At 35.1% G+C, this 14,995-nt stretch overlaps 1 protein-coding gene across 3 annotated transcripts in view; it reads right to left on the reverse strand.

Moving 5' to 3' along the window:
• The window catches only part of LOC149085300 (protein Wnt-4-like), a 94,677-nt gene that overhangs the window by 62,462 nt on the left and 17,220 nt on the right, over positions 1-14,995 (reverse strand). For 2 of the 3 annotated variants that reach the window (XM_089233243.1, XM_089233244.1), the window contains one exon: positions 11,334-11,400. The exons of the other annotated variant lie outside the window; for it this stretch is intronic. The gene's annotated coding sequence lies outside the window, so the exon portion shown is untranslated. The remainder of the gene's footprint in view (positions 1-11,333; positions 11,401-14,995) is intronic. 3 annotated transcript variants of the gene reach the window in all.

Consider the following 14,995-nt stretch of genomic DNA (forward strand, 5'->3'; position numbering starts at 1 on the left):
CAGATGAGTATGAATAAGTTAAAACTAAATGTTTACAGCATCTAGAATCAATTTTGAGATCTCTATGAACATTTCATTTTTAAGTTTGTTATTTTTTTAAATGCAGTTCAGTATCTCCCACAGGCGAAGCAGGGATTGACGGGGTTAAGCAATCTTCACCAAAATTTGCATACACAGTGATTCATAAAGAAGTATACAGTTTCTATAGATGCTGTAAAACTAACAGAGTTGACGACACGGATAACAACTGTGATCCGTTGGGGTAGATGCACTCGTAAGGTTGGTTTTCAAATACTGAGGAGAGTACGTAGGCAATAGCGTGTGTGTCGTGTGAATATTCAGTCAAAATAGCAACATCTACAGTTGAGAAGGCATTTTTCGTTCTTTGAATCTTTATTCAAGAGAAAATTGTCACGAGAAGTTCTTTTCTGGATATGTCCTTGGTTGATGTTACAGTTGCAAGAAGACGGCGAAAACTATATTCACCAATTGCAAAATGCGTTCTCCACTGCAGAAGATGTCAGTTTAATTACCTAGTTACATACCCATCTGCGCTATTAGCTACATTCCTTTTTTTTTCAGTTTTTATTGGGAGATAAATCTTATGATTACATCTATTTACTACATCGCAATTATGGTTATTGTCTTCAGCTCTTACTGTTTTACTGCATATGAAAACTATATACTTTTTTATGAACCACCCTGTAAACAAAACCATACCCATCTTTAAAGATATGTTACTTAAACACCTTTATAACGCTTGATAAGAATACCAGACAAGAGATTCAATAAAGCACGCTGGGAAGGGTACGTGCATGACTTAATGTGTTCGTGAATTAATGAGGACACGCTTAATAGAAATTCTTAGGGGCCCAAGTGACCCGAATTCTCAGGATTCCGCCAACTATCCTCCATTCTGCCCCTATCCCAGCCGGAGCAGTCAAGAAAATTTTACGTTTGAAGCAAAACTTGAAGTTATTAGTAGAAAAACGTGAGGTGTTGTCGTTGCAGTTTTGTCGCTTCTATTTTCAGGTGGGTGAAACAGGCAAGCAATTTTGCCATTTATCATATAGTTGCATAATGAACCCAAATAATATGGAAAAAAAAGGTTGTGTCCTATAAAATGCAGGATCTAAGGTCAGTATACACCTTTTATCCCCATATAGTCAATCTTTTGATACATCGACGTGGGCCTGCGGCCGGAAAATTTATAGTCGAATATAAAATGTATTCACCACCTTGGCTTTACCCTAAAGAGCACTCTGGCACATTTGTGCCCTATTATACTAAGTATTTGTAAGGCAAAAAATAGATTATTCGAAATCATTCTACCACTTTTTATAAATTAGCCTTTCTTTTGAAACACCCTGTATGTTTGCTCAAGCCTCAGGCACTACGAAACAGGAACGATTCTATACCCTACTTTTAGAAGAGAAAATGAATAGTTTTATTTCCTAAAAAAATAGATTCATAGTACTATTTAAAATCTGGTTAAGCAACGAAAGTTTTAACTGCGGCTAAAATCACCCCTCGGCAGTTTTACGTTAGAAGTAATTTTGAAAAAAATCAACGGAATGACTTAAAATATTTTAGTTGTTTTTTGCTCCAAAACATATTAGGAAAAATCACGGAGGGAAATTTACAAATTGTGAAAAATAGAGTTGCAAATAGCGATCAGAGTTTGAAAAACGGTCAAAATGACCCAGCAGTAGTTCTGGTGTTAAAGCAAACTCAGTTCGAGCACAATGAAAATACAGTCAACGAACGCCTCGTCTTACGTTTTTTTCTGCTAACGAGGATTTTTTCGTGTTTTTTGGCTCGGCTAACGAACGTTTTCGTTGATAGGGATGCACGCGCTAACATGAAACAACCGCGTCGTGAGCTGAATTTTAACGCCAATCACACACACATCATCAGAATTCTGTCACTCGAACTGTGAATTAACCCATGTCCACTTCGGAATCTTTTTATATATGTATCTCCACTTCTCTTTCTGAATTTTTTTGAACTGTTTCATATAAAATGAAAGATTTAGTGAATTATATAAAAATTCTTAAAAAAAGAGTTCATGCTTTTAGAACACGTGTTTTCTCAGTGCAAGACTCTTAGCATCAAAGTGAACAGCCTGGACATTCTAGGAGCTTGTCTTTTCTCTCTGTATATGCAGAAAAATCTGTCCGAATTGGAAATCTATGGTTCTATTAAAATATGTCCATGTCAAAGCGGTGTCCAAGACATTAAAATACTGTATTGTATCCTATACACACTGTATTATAGGATTAATGGAACCGATTATGGTCGGTTTCATTCATAACTGCCCAATGTAGGGAGGTGCCTGGATACAGAGGTGTCCAATCGGACAGATTTTACTGTATCAGACACAGAAATGAGTTGACCGAATCATCACAAATGGATGAGGACACCTACGAACTCAACTGGATTGTGTCAACACCAGCAAGCTAAATAAAGCAATTGTTGGTTATGTACATAGTGTAAAATAAAGAGATTTTTAGCATCTCATCTTCCTATAAATTCTCATTTATCCTATTTTAAAGCTGTTCATTTGAGCCTTCGGCCAGTTTTTGTACTTTTTATAGAGCTCTTTCGTGTTTAAAAAAAAAAAAACGTATCTTTAAATTTTGTTCAGAACCTAGAACAGTTTCCCAAACTTTTTGGGCCATCGCCCCGATTTTCAAAAAAACATTTTCTTCTCATCACCTCTTAACTCAAACTAACCCATAGGATCCTATACTAAATGCTTCTACTGCGCCCCTGGACCTTTCCATCGTCCCCAGGGGGCAATATTGCCCACATTGGGAAACACAAGAAGCACTGACATAAAACGAGTTAAATGATTTTCCATAGAAACGTGTAAGAAATCGCGTTTCGGCTTACGAACGTGATTGCGGAACGAATTACCTTCGTTAGCCGAGGTATCCCTGTATGCTGATATAAAATTAAATTTGCAAATTAAAATCAACAAGAATAATCCCAACTGGATACGTGGGCGAAGTAGTTAATGAAGGAAATGTTTTCCACGCAACAAGTGGAGAATTTGTATCGATTTATTGGCCTAAAGTCTTATCGCTTTGGAGCTACTTTTCTTCCGCTATCGAAACTATTGTACGTTCTCTTCACCCCGGTTGATCTATAATTCAAACATTAACGCATTAACGAGGCTTCACTTGAGAGTATCGCGTTGGTTTCAAACTGGATTCTGACAGGTTTCTCCAATAAAAAAAATAAGGTTAAAAAAAAAGCTCTCTGAAATATCAACGTTAAGATTTGATTTCTCCTTTTTCCAGCATCTTCAGGGCCCTCGGGTTCCGCAACTTTAAAGAAATGGGCGTTCCAAGGCGTACACATCAACTATAGAGATTAATTGCGTTAATTATTGATACAAATTATTTTCAGCTGTTTTCATTTTTCTTATGCATGATTTGTTTGATCTTGTAGGTTAAAATAGCGTGGGAATAGCGTTAAACAGCTCGATAGTGGGATAAATAATATTTATTGAATCATTGAAAAAAACGAAGTACAATAAATTTACCATGAAATTTGGGTCAAGTAACGTTCATAAATATCTGCTATTTATTTCGAAAAACCGAGATTTCGATCAAAAATAGTTATAAATACCAAAAATTTATGAAGTATCAAACATTACATCGAGTTTATGACTGATTCCAAACATCTGTACAAAGACATTCATGCCCCAACTGGGATTTAACCCCAGACCTGCACATTCAAATATATCGGAGCGTTTAACACACAACTCTCTCTCTCTCTCTCTCTCTGCCAGGTGGCTCCGTAATAATTCAATCATTCAGACTGATACACTTTAATCACGGACATCAAACCAACACCAACCTCTACTATAAATTAAAGCAACCGCGCATCTTCGACGTGTTTTCAATCCGCCATTTCGTTTAACAAGTTAATTATCTCGTTCATTGGTTCTCCAGGAATCGTATTTTACAGTCGAAAATTTTAAACGTTAACGTTTCTGGAAACAGAGGCCTGTTAATTCTCCACGGCAGCTGCAACTTTTCAAGAGGAAGTCAAATATCCAAAATTCCCGAGGGATCGCGATTGCCCCGTTTTTCAAGATTGGATAACCATAACAAGGCTATCTGTGATTTATTTGGACACGTTCAATAACGAAAGATTTTCTTGAAAATGTTTTAATTATCTTTCGTTAAAGACAAGAAGAGAGAATTCCCTAAAGCTAAACTTCCGTTTCTGTCATGATATTTTATAATCACAAACAAGAAAAACACTCGAAGTTTATTTAGCGTTCGTATACACCACAGTTATACAGTAAAAGCATTAATATAGAGGAAGTGCGTAGATTATGGAATGCGGTTCATTTTTATTTTTTATCATTCCAATTCAAAAGATGATAGGAAACTGAAACCTGTATTTTTATGAAATTTGGATTATTGTCGTTGCATTGCAAAATGTATGTATGTTTTTAAAAATAAATATCAAAGATCAGAGAAAAATGTAATTCAAATAAACTATTAAGAGGGTAATATATGGAATATAGCGGGTTCTCAAATAAAGCTAACTAAAATTGATCAAAAACCAGATTTAATGAGCCCCTATAAGACAAGAAAAATAGGAAAAAATAATCATTTTTGGTTTGATAAATGTTGATAGTCGTGGAGTCATAGTCCATTTACAAAAGTCACAAATTCAATGTTCCTTCTCTGCCCCATAAAAGGTGAGGTGGGCTCATGGGTAATAGGGCACACATTATTCCCAGATCTCAACTTTCCTATCTTCCGAAAACTTTCTGCCTTCAAGAGATATTCTACATCGTCTTTATAGGGTATAAGGGTTATATTACAGTAGATGGTACAAAACCCAACACAGGTTTGATCATTTTTGTCACACCACGTCATTTTCTGCAAATAACGGCTAATTAAACCCGAGACCTACAATTTATTGCCAATTCCGAATGGTAGCCCATTTTTATCCGAATGGTAGCCCATTTTTATCCGAATGGTAGCCCTTACTGAGAGATTGGTGCACTAACCCCTCGGTGTAGGACTCCCTGCGGTAGCAACTGTGGTCATGTTGTTTTTATTGTACCTTCGCGTCAGGAACGTATCTGACCAGGACGAACCGGGTATCGAACTCGCGACACTTCTAAACATCCTTTGGTACTTTAGGCGAGTATCTTATCGACCTGGGCTTCGGCGCTTCTCCTAACACAGATGATACTAATAGTATTCCGTATAAAACCCAACACATCTGAAAATAAAGCGTCCATCCTAAACGGAAAAAACCACTAGCTAAAAATTGAAAATAGCATAATAAAATGCACCTTTTTTTGATTCACATGCGACTAGTTTATAATTATTGGGCACTCTTGCATTAATTAACAAACGCTTTTGAAAATGTGTCAGTGAATTTATGGAAAAGAAAAACAAATCTATACTCCTAAAGCAGACGTGATAATGAGTGACAATCGATTGACTCTAATTGTAGAGCATAATAGGGACATTTTCTAATAGTTTATCACTGTTCCACTAGGTGGCCATACACGAAGATTGTATATACCTGGTATTCCATGTATATGATATGTACATTACGTGACTATTCCATAATCCCTGCACTTCCTATACAGGATGATTCTAAATTCATGGGACAAACTTTAATAAATGATATAAGACACCCAAACAATCATTTTTGACCATAGAATGTGCGGTTGAATCGCAACAGCAAAGGCGGTAGAGGATGTTTTTAGAGAGTGCTGAACGGCACTTCACCAAGGACAAATATCATATTTTTCTGACGGATTCGCTGGAGAAGTGCTGTCTACCATTCGAGGGTGTATATGCACCTTAGGATTAGATTGGAGTTTGTGTTTTATTGGTGGAAGGCCCATCACGGTTATGCTGCGCGAAACAATGATGAAGCGGTATGATGACGTGACTTATGGTAGAATTTGTTTTACCCTCCAGGTTGCACCATGAGAAGGGCTACCACATTACAATACTCTGCACCCACCCTCGAATGGTTGATTGCACTTATTGCAGCAAATCCGTCAGAAAAATATGGCATTTGCTTTTGGTGAAATGTTGTTGTGCACTCTCTAAAAAAAACCATCTACCGCCTTTTTGCTATTGCGATTTGACCACACATTCTATGACCAAAAATGCTTGTTTATGAGTCTTATGTCAGCCCTTAAAGTTTGTCCCATAAAGTTAGAATCATCCTGCATACTTTATTCTTGAAGAATTTCTTTGCAGCGACGGATAGAAATTTTGACTGATATAAAAGAGGTGATGATCTTTGATTGTAAATCCGATTAAAGGTGATTATTTCACTAAAGATTTGATCCCTTGCTTTTTTAAACTGTTCGATATTCCTACAGTGCAACAACAATAATTATTCAGTAAAAATTATGTTTTAGTTTGCGACGTATATCTATAAACTTGTTCCCTCTCTCTCTTTCCCTGCAAGAGAGTGAAAAGGAAAGATCCTTTTCAAGGAAATCCTTTGAAAAGGAAAGATCCTTTTCACTCTCCAAAGGTCTGTATGATTGTTGATTAAAACTAAAGTTTCACAAAATAAAGATGATTTCAAAAACAAGAGTTTTCTTCGTAAGTTAATAAATCATTAAATAAGTGAATAAACCATTAGACACAAATTTTCTTTTTTGTCAACAATATGCGTTTTTATTGTTACTAAAAGTTTTTCGTAGCTGTTACGTTTCGGTTCTTAGAACATCTGACAGTGGATAAATATTCCAAATTGTCACCTTTTATTAAATGGGAAATAAATAACCTTTTTTTTTTTATGAGAAATTTAGGTCTCTTGATTTCTTTGCTAAGGTATTTTCATCCACTTTAGCCGTCTTCTGATTCTTTATATTTCACTTCGAATGGAAATCACATCGTATCACTTTTCACACAAGTTCATCAATGTCCGATAATAGATAGTCGAACACAGATTATTTTTGGTGATATCAGTTGCCATGATATTCTTGACGACAGGACCCATAAATTAATAGATCTATTTTTTTTCTTTTTCTTTTTGCTTCTCGTTCATCATCAATCCTTAAGCAATTTACACAGAGAGCACAGGTAACCGGTTGCTGTTTACAGAACGCAAATTACTGCCTGTAATAATAAAAGGGTTCTCCACTCTATTTTCGGTGATCAATAGCTTCTTTGTCCTCATTTTCGAGCCGTAGATTCGATTAAAAAGTATCCATATTCATTTCGTGTTTCTGTCGGAGGTAACGGCAGCTCAGCGCCAGAGGTCCTTTTCAACGTCAGAACAAAGGTGTTACCTAAGAATGGCAAACATGATATATTCGGAAACTCGAGAAATGATTTTAAAAAAAATTTGAAAAGGTTTCACATGATTCATCAACGGAATGTTGAGATCATTAGTACGAAATCAATTCATATAATAAGATATTCGAAATCCAAATGGTTACGAGTTATAATATTTTTTTATCAGATTTCAGAAATTTTAACTTATGAAGAGCATTAGTCATTATTATGATATTCTTGTTATCAAAGAACGATATTATATTCCAAATACATCAGTAGAACATCTTTCCTTTAACCGGTTTCTAAATATACTGTTCCTTAACCCTTTAAGCGGTTTTCAAAGTTTTAAGCGGTTTTAAAAAAGTGATCCTCATTATATAACTGGCACAGTGGAAATCACTAAACCCTCTGTAAAATGCCACGCTTTTTTCAAGAATAATTTTTTTTCCGATTTTGAGCAGGTAATAGTGCTCCCCCCGTTATCTGAAAAAAATAAACCAAGGAAAAATAAATACTTATATATCGCATATTTCTACACTACCTCTCTCTCGAAGGGAAAAATACCGTCTCTTTCCTTCTGTTACCAAACTTTGAATAAAAGTTGACTCCGTCCAACGGCAGTTGGTTTTCCAGGTTGGGGGATAGGAAATATATTCGACTGTGAATATAAACAACAACGCAGTGTCTGGGCTCGTCGTTACCGAAATAAGAGGCTTTTTAGGTGGCGAGATATCTCGTAGTTGCTGAAAAAAAAGGCATCAAGTTATGCGAGATATCTCCTAATAACCACTGAGAAGGTTGACTAATGTTGTAAGTCTTCAACGTTTTTCGAGTCACGAACACCGTTCCGTCAGCTGAAGAAAAGCACCCTATAATGCAAGTCTGACATAAGCTCAAATTCGAATCGTATCCTTGATTATCTCGCTAACACAAAATCGGGCTCCAGCTCTCTTTGGGGATTCGGTGAGCAATGCAGAAATACTATAAATTGGATCTAAATACTATCATTATAATAAGATTTACTATTATATATCTATTTTAATTGCTATTTGTTAGTCTAATATTCTCTTCGTTCCAGAGGTACATATGTGTACCTTCTTTTTTAATGGTTTTTAATGGTCTTAAATATTTTATATTGATTCTGTCTTCAAATTAAGACTTTAGTTATGCGTAAGGGTAACTCAAATGATGCTGGTAAAGATATCTATCCAAAATAAATAAATTAATTAATTTAGTTTTTTTTTTCAAAGAGCATTTTGACACACAATAAACACAAATTCACCGAGAAAGAAATTTAATAGTTAGTTTTGGCCAGGTTTGGAGAGGATATGCAAGATTTTAGTATGATAAACGCACGCACAGATTTCTCACTGGTTTTTATCTCACTCGATAAACCAGATTTTCTCTAAATCGGATGACTCTTGGTCCCTATTGGCTGGTTAAGAGAGGTTCTTACTGTGTGAAAACTTGAGCATCGGGTTTAATTTTTGTCAAGTACTATGAAGTTTATGGATTTTGATATGTAGATTTTGATCCATCTTAACGGGGACTTTCTATAGAGTGACTTTCGCAACAAAAGGAAGATTTTAAGATTTAGCACAGGCTTTGTACTGCTTCATCAAACTTCTGGTACCGCCGTCGAATGAATTAATATCAAACAAACCTTGAGGTAGAAGATACAAAGACAATTCATCTTGTTGGAAGGCGTCAAATCTAAATGTGATGAAGCATTATGATTATTATCGGGTCTTTGTTAAAATGTGGTGCCTTTTCTTTTGCTTCTTATTCTTGACGCATCATTAAGTAATGCAAGCGTCGATGCGTGAATTAGAAAAAAGATTCAAACCGATCTTTCCACAGCGGTATTATTGTAGGGCGAACAGTGTAATGACCTTCACTGATTTGCCCAGACCTCGAAACAGCTTGTTCGATGCTGTTTAACTCGCAATTTTTTGTTTCTTTTATCTTTTAAGGGGGCTTCCACGTGATGAAAAAACCCAGAGACTACACACATTTTCTGTGTGTGAATTGGCACGTGAGCGGCATGAATTTTAGTTTTTTTCTCTTCCTTATTTTTTTCGATATCTTCCTTAAAGATAAAAGATTCTTACTTTATTTATGACAAGCGACAGTTAATTGGTTTAACAAGCTAGGAATCATAGCACTAGGTTCGAATTTCGCTTCTCCAGAAGTTGATCTTATCTACCGAGTTGAAAGCAACATTGTTCTTGATCTAACACGCAAAATAAACTGATATCTCCTATCTGTTGTTATTCCATGGTATATAAATTATTTTCTTTAATAGTTCTTTTAGTAGTATATATACAGGGTAATTCAAAATAGATGTTAGTTTTAAATTAGGGGCATTCTAGAACACAGCTACATGACGACTGAAACTAACAGCGTTCAGTGGGAGAGGAGTTTCATATAAGACATTCAAGATCTCCCACAAAATGAATCCAGACACTACAGATCTAGCGATCCGATCAGAACTAAGCTATTAGACCACCGTTTCTAACATTTCGGCCCTCTAGCACATAGGTTTCCAACGCTAGGGTTTCGTGAGTTTTTTGAGGCTCCACGGAATCAAATCTCACGGAACTCTTAATAATCCAAAAACTCGGAGAGTTGTTTTAGAAAAAAAACTTTCTTATCACTGACACTTGTAAAAATATTCTTTATTTTGAATTTCGATGGAAATGGTGTCGATTTAAAGAATTTGGACACTTAGATAACTAAAAAACTGAGAAATTCTAGAACCATGGGAAGAATTCAAGAAAAGCGCCACAATGAATTTTTTTCCCTTCAAAATTATTCTTTTATTTAATGTTAAAAAGAGCATATAGGAAATTTTCTACAAGTGACCATCACTGTATGTGAGTGAGCGCACTGTAAGCTTTGAGACTCCATAATACCTCAGATAGCATGGTTCAACTCGTCGCGGCACGTTTAGCATGCAAGAAGCATTTGGCAGCCTCTATTGAATTCTGTGCTCTGTAGCTTAAAACCAACCATGTATCACCTCACGTTTTGTTGCAGTTTTTTCTTGTTTTGAATTTTTAAACCAGCAAATTATTTCATTTAAATATCTTTATTTCAGTCATACGCCCATCCTATCTATAAGCAACCAATTTAGAAGTCTATCGATCTCTTCTACAACATATAATGTATTTCAGTGTTTCGCCATAGTATAGGTTAGGATGTAATTTTCATTTCAGCGTTAACTGCAGTTTGGGAAACACGCACACGTTTGCCAACCCTTTTTTATTTTATAGGTACTTGCATAATGTCGAGGTTGTCTTTCTAAAATAATTAATCTATAAAGTCTAGAATCAATTAATTTAATAATTAAGTCTGTTCTATCATCATTAAATTCCCTGGCAGTGTCTTTTATGCATCGATGGCATAAGTAAGTATTTGCTGAAAAGCGGAGAGAACAGCGTGTGTTATTACCAGCTCCCCCGTGATGGGGTATGACCTAGCTTTTTTAGCCGTCTTCTTCGCTAAATAATGCAATAGTTCCTCCGTAGATTTCGAGCGACAAGACCACCCATGCGACATGCGACGTGACCAGAAATGACATGTCGTTCCCATCCGATGTAAGATGATACGAGTGAACAAAACTAATGCATTTAAGACGATCAAGGACCTGAGAATCGTACCTTCACTTCTCACCATTTGCAATTTGAAAAATATTATATTTTTTGTGGGAAAAACCGTTTGCAACAAATGCAGTAATATTATGACTCAAGCAGTAATGATTTCTCAACTACGTTATGGTAGTTAATTACATCGTTTACAGTTCAAAAAACCAATTATTGATAATACGATAATGTATACATGTATATATATCAGTTCTGGCGTAGATCATTCTCTCATTTTTTAAAGCATGCACGCTGAGAACATTCTATATTTATTTGATGACGCAAACTTGTGAAGAAAAAAAATCTTTCTCAGATTGTTTTCCGAAATACGTTATTTTTATGCTTATTAGGCAATTATCTCCTAAAATACTGTAATTTCAAAATACACAAGAGGCCATACCTTCTAAGGGGTCCAACCCAACCCAGGCGTGGTCCTCACAGCATCTTCGCGACGGGAAAATAATACCCTGTGTAAATGAATAATTCGGGGTAAGTTCATTTTAGATAGGATAGATACTTTACAATATCATTTCAAGGTCACAATGGTTTCTATAAAATATACTATCATCATGTATGTACATAATGGAACACTGTTTTCAGGTTAAAGTTATTAAGATATTGTTCTGTAAGTTACAACGTGAATATACTGTCCTGCAAAAAATGTTGCTATTTTCCACACACACATAACACCTTCCTCAAGTTTCTATTATAAGAAGAATCTTAAAATTAAAATCCAAGATTAGGCTACTATTACTATACTTTTTGACTGATAAATTGTTGTTTCTTTATAAAAAAAAAAGGAGAGAAAAAAAACAATTCTTAGTTTTTCTATTAACCCATAATATTATATAATCGTAAATGTTTTAATTCGGATTTAATTCAATCACGGCAAGGTAAAATTTAAAAATTGAATAATTTCCGTCACGATTTCAACTATTTTTGTATGAAATATCCGTCCGTGAGAAAAGATCTAGATATACTTTTATCTGTATATATATGTTTTTTTCTTGGTTTGTCACAGGTCTGGTTTTTTTTAACGAGCAATCGTTTTTGCTGTGGCAGTCAATTTTATCTCTAGTGTGAGTATAACCTATACATGTACTTCTCCAACTTTTGTGAATCACCACAGTTGCCCAATTTTCTTGATGTCTAAATGCAACACATAACTGCGTTAAAAGCTGACATTACCGAATATACCTCGGAGGTGTATGGACATTATCTACTTCTTATTGGTTCTAGACGAATGGAAGAGACATTTTTGTGCCATTCAGACTGTATCTGTAAGGCATTCGCACAAACAGTCCTTACACAATCACTCTTGGTACTACAAAAATATTAGAAGTTTGATTGAACTATCCTTAATGAGTACAAAAGAGCACAATCTCATCAGAAAACCCAAGTTATTTTGCATACATCAAAGAAATCTCCAAACACATCGTGATGCAATAACTCAACGCCATTATGACAAGTTAACAAGACGAATAAAAAAACCAACTAATCGAAAGAAATGATAAATGCATAATGATTCAACTTTGATTAGGACTCGAATTGAGTATTAATCAAATAATGATCGACATATCATATATATCTCGTAAATCATTGCATATATACGATTAAATTAATGTTCCAAACGTTATTCAAATAAGAATCTCAACCAACAATTGCACTCGTCGGATCTATTTCATTTTCATGTTTCTTTCAATCATCAGCTCGTGGTGTTAAAATTCTGCGGAAGTGTTAATGAAGGCGAAAAAAAAAGTGATGACACAAATGATCCTCCTACGCATCATTTATAAGATTGTCCATCATATTTTATTTTTTCTTTCAAATTTTGGTTTGACATTAACAGCTGAGAATTCCAAATCGTCTGGAGCAGTTAATGTTGACTACGTTTTGAGAACTCTTTTATATTCTACGAATTATTTTCTTACAACTTAATTATCGTCGAAGTACGCGAGCCTCTCCCGGAAACGCCAACAAGCCAATCCATCAACGTAGAGTACTCCTAACACGATACTCTATGTGAACGGGGCTATTTTTTTTTATTAGTTCATTCATCATTTAGTACTTTTACTTGAACTCACACTTCTTCACTTGATATTTAGAACAATTTTGTTTTTTAGTTCACACTCATGTCAACAAGTTCTAGACAAACATACACTATATGCGTGAATTAGAAACTAATCTGAGTGTTTGTGCGTATAGCTTTGTGGGGCATACACATTCATTAATATCATCATCGGTAAATGATTAAATAAATGAAAATTCAAAAAGGTGAAATGGTAAGTTTTCGACTAAACAGTAGACGATGTGAATTTTCCCACCTTATGTCGTTATTCATAAATACAATAAGAATGTGCGTCTGCGCTATGCAAATATCTCATATCAACGTTAGTACAAAAAAAACCAAAAAACAACTGGGTCCAAGTCGCAGAATGGATACATTTCCATGAAATTTGAATAATGGAAATATGTAACTAGCGATCGGTAATAGTTTCATAACTTATAGAGCATTTATATATAGGGTGTCCCATGATTTCGTAAAAGTTTAAAAATTAATAAAATTATAGAAATTGGTATACATTTGAATGCAGTATGCGAAAAAGTTATTCTCACAAAGGGAAATTTTTTGGTACAAAAAGAAAAAAGTTCAAATTTTTGTTGATCGAAGACGCTGCATGAAAGCAAATCATTGAAAATATGCAAATCAGAGTCCTAAAACAGCTCATTTCTGAATTTTTCTGTTAGTGACGCTTACATAAGATTTCCATTGCGATGGTTGACATGGTGGATGAAGTTTGCTGGTGAAGTTGTTTTACCTCATCTACGAATCACCGGTTGAAACTTTACGGACGTTTCGCACAGAGTAGAGATTGAAGAAAGGTTCACGTCGAATCACCCCACCGAACTGGCGCCAAAAATTTAAACTACATTTTTTCTATACCAAGAAAAAAAATCCCCTTTCCTGAGAATGGCTTTTTCACAAACCGCATTCAAACATACCCATTCCTTAAATTTTTATGAATCTTTAAACTATTCACGAACTTACGGGACACCCTGTATTGCGGTTTATAAATGATTATGTCTCGTCACTCTCTTCCACGAAACTAAAATATGTATTATGAAAGTGCGTTTGGAGGACAATTGCTTATACGTAATACCACATGATGTTTAACTAAAGCGAATTTACGTGTTTCTATGTATGGAAAAACGCACGCTGGGGTATGTGGGATTGGATTCAGTAGGCATAGAAGAGTATTTGTTGCGTTTTGTGTTGTTTGTCGAACGTGTCGCAATATGTCCCTAGAGGACACTCAACAGATATCGCACAACCAGGCACGATCAAGACCGTAAACAATTACGAATTCTCGTGCACAGCCGTATAACTTCCTTTTTATTCGCCATTTTTTTTTTTCATTTATTCAGAAAAGTAAAATTAACAAACGGAAATTAATCCTTTAATGCTCAAGTTTTCATTTTATGTTGATTATTTGATTTTTTTTTTTTTAATTTAAGGGTTAAAAGAGAAACTTATAATAATTTCTCTTGCGATATTAAAATATATGAATATGTAAATGTTTTGCCGTAATTCCCTTTTCTATCGTTTTAAAAAAAATATGCGTAAAGTTATACATTTATGTTCAATGTTATAGAAATATGAGTTTAGAAAATGATTTGCACACATTGAAATCTACACATTAAAGCAGGGCGTTCTTAACTTATGGGTTGCGACCCAAACTTGGGTCACAGGGGCTTCCGAGATAGGTCGTATAAACTTAATCACAGAAGAGTATTTTTGAGCAATGAGTCACGACGGAAACTTAATTCGCAATGTCTTTCCAAAATGAATCGTACAAATCTAAATTCAGCCACAGATTTTTGAGCTATGGGTCACGACCGAAAATTTATTCGCAGTAGCATCCGAGATGGGTCGTATAAACCCAAATTCAGCAGAGTATTTTTGAGCTATGGGTCACGACCTGAAAATGATTCGCAGTAGCATCTGAGATGGGTCATAAAATTCCTCTTACGGCAGAGTACACGACAGAATTTGGGTCAAAC

Source organism: Pholcus phalangioides, unplaced genomic scaffold, assembly GCF_987345545.1.
Source record: "Pholcus phalangioides strain wild (caught in Gottingen) unplaced genomic scaffold, Ppha-v1.0 ptg000007l_1, whole genome shotgun sequence".
In the NCBI taxonomy this organism is placed as follows: Eukaryota; Metazoa; Arthropoda; class Arachnida; order Araneae; family Pholcidae; genus Pholcus; species Pholcus phalangioides.